This window comes from Lepus europaeus, chromosome X (assembly GCF_033115175.1).
Source record: "Lepus europaeus isolate LE1 chromosome X, mLepTim1.pri, whole genome shotgun sequence".
Taxonomy (NCBI): domain Eukaryota; kingdom Metazoa; phylum Chordata; class Mammalia; order Lagomorpha; family Leporidae; genus Lepus; species Lepus europaeus.
In genome coordinates, this window is record NC_084850.1 from 30,395,307 (window position 1) to 30,400,965 (window position 5,659).

Genomic DNA, 5,659 nt, shown 5'->3' on the forward strand with positions numbered 1-5,659 from the left:
AAGCCTAAATTATTATAATATTTTAAATGATAATACATTTTATGAGTTTTTCATATATCACACTGGTTACAGTCTTTGATAATCAATCAAAAATTAACCTAGATGCTGCTGTGAAATGTTTTTGCCTATGTAAAGCCCATAACTAGTTGATTTTAATGGAGATTACTTTCCGTGAACCCTGAGCCTCTTTAATAATTGGAAGGCCTTAAAAACAGAAATAAGATTTTACAGGGACACACACACACAAAGAGAGAGAGGGAGACAGAGAGAGAGAGAGAGAGAGAGAGAGAGATGGAGATGAGAGAGACAGAGATGAGAGAGAGAGAGAGAAAGAGCAAGAGAGAGAGCAAGAGCGACAGAGAGAATTCTGCCTGCGAAGAATAGCCTTTGGTATTCAGTTGGCCTTCACTGCCTGCGTGACCTATGGATTTTAGACTTTTTGTGCCAGCCCAGCAATCATGGAACCAATTCCCAAATTAAATCTGTGGATTTCATGAGACATAAGCAGAAATAATGTAAAACATGTGTGTAGTTACTTTATATTATATATAATGTGTCTTAGTAAATTTTATAAATTCTGCTTCTTTCGTTGAGCTCTGTCAAAATGTAAACGAACACATTCATCAGAACAGAAAATCATATGGTGTAAATGAGCGTAAGCCTGTGTCATAGCCACGCAAGAATCTGTAGTAGTACATTTCAATGGGTCCTTTTTCTTTGTGTGCCATGGCTGGAGGAAGGACTATCAAATTCATAATTAAGAACGGAACGGCACAGTTCAGCTGAAATACAGAGGTCCCTTCGGAGCGGGGCCAGAGGCACTGGACACAGCCGTGAAGCCCAATTTGCCACAGCGCGTCTCCAGGTCGCGACGCGGCCGGAAAGCAAGGCAGCGGAAGCGCCCGGGGAAGAAGTGGGCCAGCCGGCCAACCGCGAAGTGGGCCAGCGGGCCAGCCGCAGAACCACCTCACGGAATCGGCGCGTACTGGTGAACAGGGGCCCGAGTGGCGGTGAACGGGTCCCCGCGGTTCGAGGCCCGGCCCGGAAACGTCCGCGGAGGCCTCCGGCGTCTGCTTCCCGCTGCCACCCGTGTGGCTGTGCCCCGTGGGCGAGCCGTCGAGGCCTGCGTCGCGCCCTCGGCACGCAGCCTCCATCTTGGGTGTCAGGATGGCGAGCACCAGCGGCGCCAGGGCCAGATTCCTTGTGGCAGAGAAATACAAGCTGCTAAGGAAGATAGGGTCTGGTGGCTTCGGGGACATTTTTCTGGCTGTTAACATCACCGACGGCAAGCAGTCGGCCGTGAAGCTGGAATCGCAGCACGCCGCGAGCCCCACACTGCAGGAAGAGCACCGACTCTATAAGATTCTCCAGGGTGGGGTTGGCATCCCCCGCATCCAGTGGTATGGGCAGGAGAAAGACTACAATGTGCTAGTCATGGATCTCCTGGGACCTAGCCTCGAAGACCTCTTCAATTTGTGTTCCAGGAGGTTCACGCTGAAAACTGTACTGATGTTGGCCGACCAGATGATCACGAGGCTAGAGTACGTGCATGCGAAGGACTTCATACACGGAGACGTTAAGCCCCATAACTTTCTAATGGGCACTGAGGGTTCCTGTAAGAAGTGCTTGGACTCTCTCTCCAGTGCGGAGGAGGAAGAGAGGCAGAGCTGCGAGTACCTCTCAGAACCCCTCCTTCTCGGTACAGGACCAGGTGTTCCTGATTGATTTTGGTTTGGCCAAAGCGTACCGGGACAATAGGACAAAGAAACACATAGCGTGCGGCGAGGCTAAAGTCTTCATTGGCACCGCTCAGTATGCTAGCATCAATGCACATCTCCGTATGGAGCAGAGTCGCCGGGATGACATGGAGTCCTTAGGCTATGTCTTGATGTATTTTAATAGAGGCAGCCTGCCCTGGCAACGAGTAAGGGCTGCAACGGTGAAGCAAACTTTTGAGAAAATCCGTGAGAAGAAGATGTCCACGCCTGTTGAAGTGTTATGCAAGGGGTTCCCTGAAGAGTTTGCCACATACTTGAAGTATTGTTGTGGCCTGAAGTTTGAGGAGGCCCCGGATTACACGTATCTGAGGCAGCTCTTCCGCAACCTTTTCGGGACCCTGAACTACCAATATGACTATGCGTTTGATTGGACAGTGTTAAAGCAGAAAACCACAGCGCAGGCGGCATCTTCCAGCGTCAGGGCAAGCAGATCCAGAGCCCCAAAGGCAAGGAAACTGAGAAAACCAAGAGCAACTTAAAAGGTTTGTAAGCGTGAAAGCGTGGAACAGAAGCAGGCGATAGGAGACGATAGGAGTGGCAATGTTTCTCCCCAAATCTAGAATTTTTCCTTCTTATGTACACTGGCCAGCCATGTAAAGAACTTAATTTCATCATAGAGAGGCCCCGGGCAGCAATAGTGATGCTTTATGTATCTTGAGTTGTAGCCGCTGTAATTGTATTTACTTCCAAGATAGCGAATGTATGATACTGTCTGATTTTCTTTTGCTTTTTGTTTTTCAGGTGAAAAAGCTAACTAATGGTTTGCACGTGAAAATTGGTGGAGACATTGTACAAATGTCAAATTTTTGTAAAAAGGTTTTGTTTTGAACTATAACTGCTTTTAACTTTGTTGTAGAAGAAAGCATGAACGGTCTTCGGCCACCTTAGTAGTTATTATAACTTCTCTATTGTGGATCTTAGGGTTTTTGTATCCTTGGGTTTGATCAGAGCAGTATTTGTTTCTCCCCAAATTAGAAATTTTTGTTCATATGTACATTAGCCAGTAGTGTAAAGAATTTATTGTGAAGAACTTAATTTCATTATAAGCTGGCCCTGGGCAGCATTGTGATGCTGTTTTGTGCCCTGAGTTACAGCTGCTGTAATTGTATTAACTTAGATGTGAAACATGGTTTCTGGCTTTCTATTTCATTTTTTTTTTCAAGTGGAAAAGTTGACAAACACAAATTGGTGGAGAAATTATGCATATGCTAAATTTTTGTTAAGTTTTTTTTTTATTTTAAACTTCACTGCTCTGAAATTTTATCACAGAAGGCATGAATAGTCTTCCACCACAGTTGTTATGATTGTAAATTCTCCAAATGTTGGATTATTAGATTTTTTAATTTATTTTTTATTTTTTGAAAGGCAGAGTTACAGAGGCGCGGAGAACGAGAGAGAGAGAGAGTGAGAGAGAGAGGGAGAGAGAGAGAGGTCTTCCGTCTGCTGGTCCGGCTGCAATGGCCGGAGCTGAGTCAATATGAAGCCACTAGACAGGAGCATCCTACAAGTCTCCCACTCGGGTGCAGGGGCCCAAGTACTTGGGCCATCGTCTACTACTTTTCCAGACCATCGCTGAAAATTGGATCGGAAGTGAAGCAGCCAGGATTCCAACTAGTGCCCACATGGGATTCTGGCACTTCTGGTGGTCACTTTACCTGCTATGCCACAGCACTGGCCACTAGGCTTTTTCTACCCTAGGGTTGCATAGTGTTACTCATTTAATACATTCTGCAAATGGTTTTATTCTTGTTTGCAAGGCAGTTGTTATGGTAGCAACCAAATATTCCAGTGTTTGAGCATATGAAAAACTGCCTGCTCACCTGTGCTAGAAATAATAGTATATGTTTCCATCTGATTATAGCTCTTGCCTGCATTACCGATGAACTAGGATCATTTTACTTCTTAATTGTTGATCTGTTTATTTAGTAAAGTATTAAGCCCTTAAGTATAATGCTAACTAGATATATTACCTCCAAAACTAAAAAGAAAGAAAGGGATAGGAAGTGAGGGCAAAGGTGAGAGGGAGGAAGGAAATATCCTTAGATATTTAGAATTGTACCTAGGAATTATATTGAATGTTTTCTGTTTGTGTTAATATTATATTAAAATAGAAAAAAAAACTTGGTGACTACTAGATAACCCTTAGGATACTGCATTAACTCTATGTTCTTTATGTTAAAAAATAAAATGCTTAATTTTCACAGAATTTTTGTTAAGATCTTACAAGTGAACATTTGTGTATGTTGCTTAAATAAATGCTATCACTATAAACATCTAAAAAATTAAAGATTCATATTTAAAGTCAGGCTCCTTTAATGTAATTATGTTTGGGAAAAATGGAAACACAAAGAATATGCTAATTTTCCCACACTCTGCCTCTTATAGACATCAAAGGATAGTTGATATTTATCCATGGCCTAAAAGTCCTTATCATATTGAATTGATGATTCCCATAAACATTTTCTTCATTTATACAATACAAAATGTACAAATGCTATTTCAATGTGTTTTTAAAGATTTATTGGCCAGCGCCAATCAAAGTCGGCGAACCCTAAAGGCTTCCATAGCCTCGGCAACCCATGTCTAGAGCCTAGGGAGATTACTGACGCCATAAACAAGAGTGTCAAATTGTTAAATCAACATCAAGAGTCACTGTGTACTTTCATCCCATGTGGGATCTGTCCTTAATGGGTTGTCCAATGTGAAGTAATGATATAGCTAGTACTGAAACAGTATTTTTACACTTTGTGTTTCTGTGTGGGTGCAAACTGATGAAATCTTTACTTAGTATATACTGAATCGACCTTCTGTATATAAAGATAATTGAAAATGAAAAAAAAAAACTTGGTGTTAAATTGGAAATTACATAGAAAATTAACCATTTTTTAAAAAAAATATTATGTAGGATCTCTGTCATTAATGTGATGTACACTGTTATTTAATGCTATAACTAGTACTCCAACAGCATTTTTTCACTTTGTGTTGCTATGTGAGGGCAAACTGTTGAAATATTTATATATACTAAACTGATTTTCTGTATATAAAGAGAATTGAAAATGAATCTTGATGTGAATGGAAGGGGAGAGCGAGCGGGAAAGGTGAGGGTTGCGGGTGGGAGGGAAGTTATGGGCGGGGGGAAGCCATTGTAATCCACAAGCTGTACTTTGGAAATTTATGTTCATTAAATAAAAGATAAAAAAAATAAAACCTAGCTTAAGCCTGAAACGAAGAAGAGCTTGAGGTACCTAAATAACAAAGCAGATTAGACAATCAAGAGTCTAATACTCTGATTATATCGGTTTTCCATTTTTGATAGGCCTGGATTAGAAATTTGCCTCACAATGTTATTTTTGTTTACTTTTTAAATAATTCTTATCATTTTGTAATATTTACTTCATATTTAAGTGTTGAATTGTACATATATCTATTATTTTTAAAGAAGTCATAGCTATATTAATATCACATAATGAATTCATGACCAAGGTCATGAAATGAGAAAAGAAGATGTGTTTTAAACTAACGTATAATTCAGAGTAAACATTTATAAATATCTACCTAAGAAATAATATATCAACATTTTAAAAGTATATATGTATATTAACATTCACATGTGAGAGAAAACTTGTAGTATTTTTCTTTTTGTGTCTGACTTACCTCATTTAGCATAATCAAGTCCAGTTCCATCCAGTTTATTGAAAATATCAGAATTTAATTCTTTTTTTATGGCTGAGTGATATTCTATCATGTGTATATGTGTATCCTATTTCACTATTCATCAACTGAGAGCCATCTAGATTGATTTCAGCCCTTTACTATTGTAAAAAGCGTTGCAATAAGTATGGACCACCAGTATATATTTCATATGCTAACTTCATTGCCTT

At 40.5% G+C, this 5,659-nt stretch overlaps 1 pseudogene; it reads left to right on the plus strand.

The window, feature by feature from the left end:
- The first annotated feature begins 1,167 nt into the window (after positions 1–1,167).
- Positions 1,168–2,268, plus strand: LOC133752534 (casein kinase I-like; annotated as a pseudogene).
- The last annotated feature ends 3,391 nt before the right edge of the window (positions 2,269–5,659 follow it).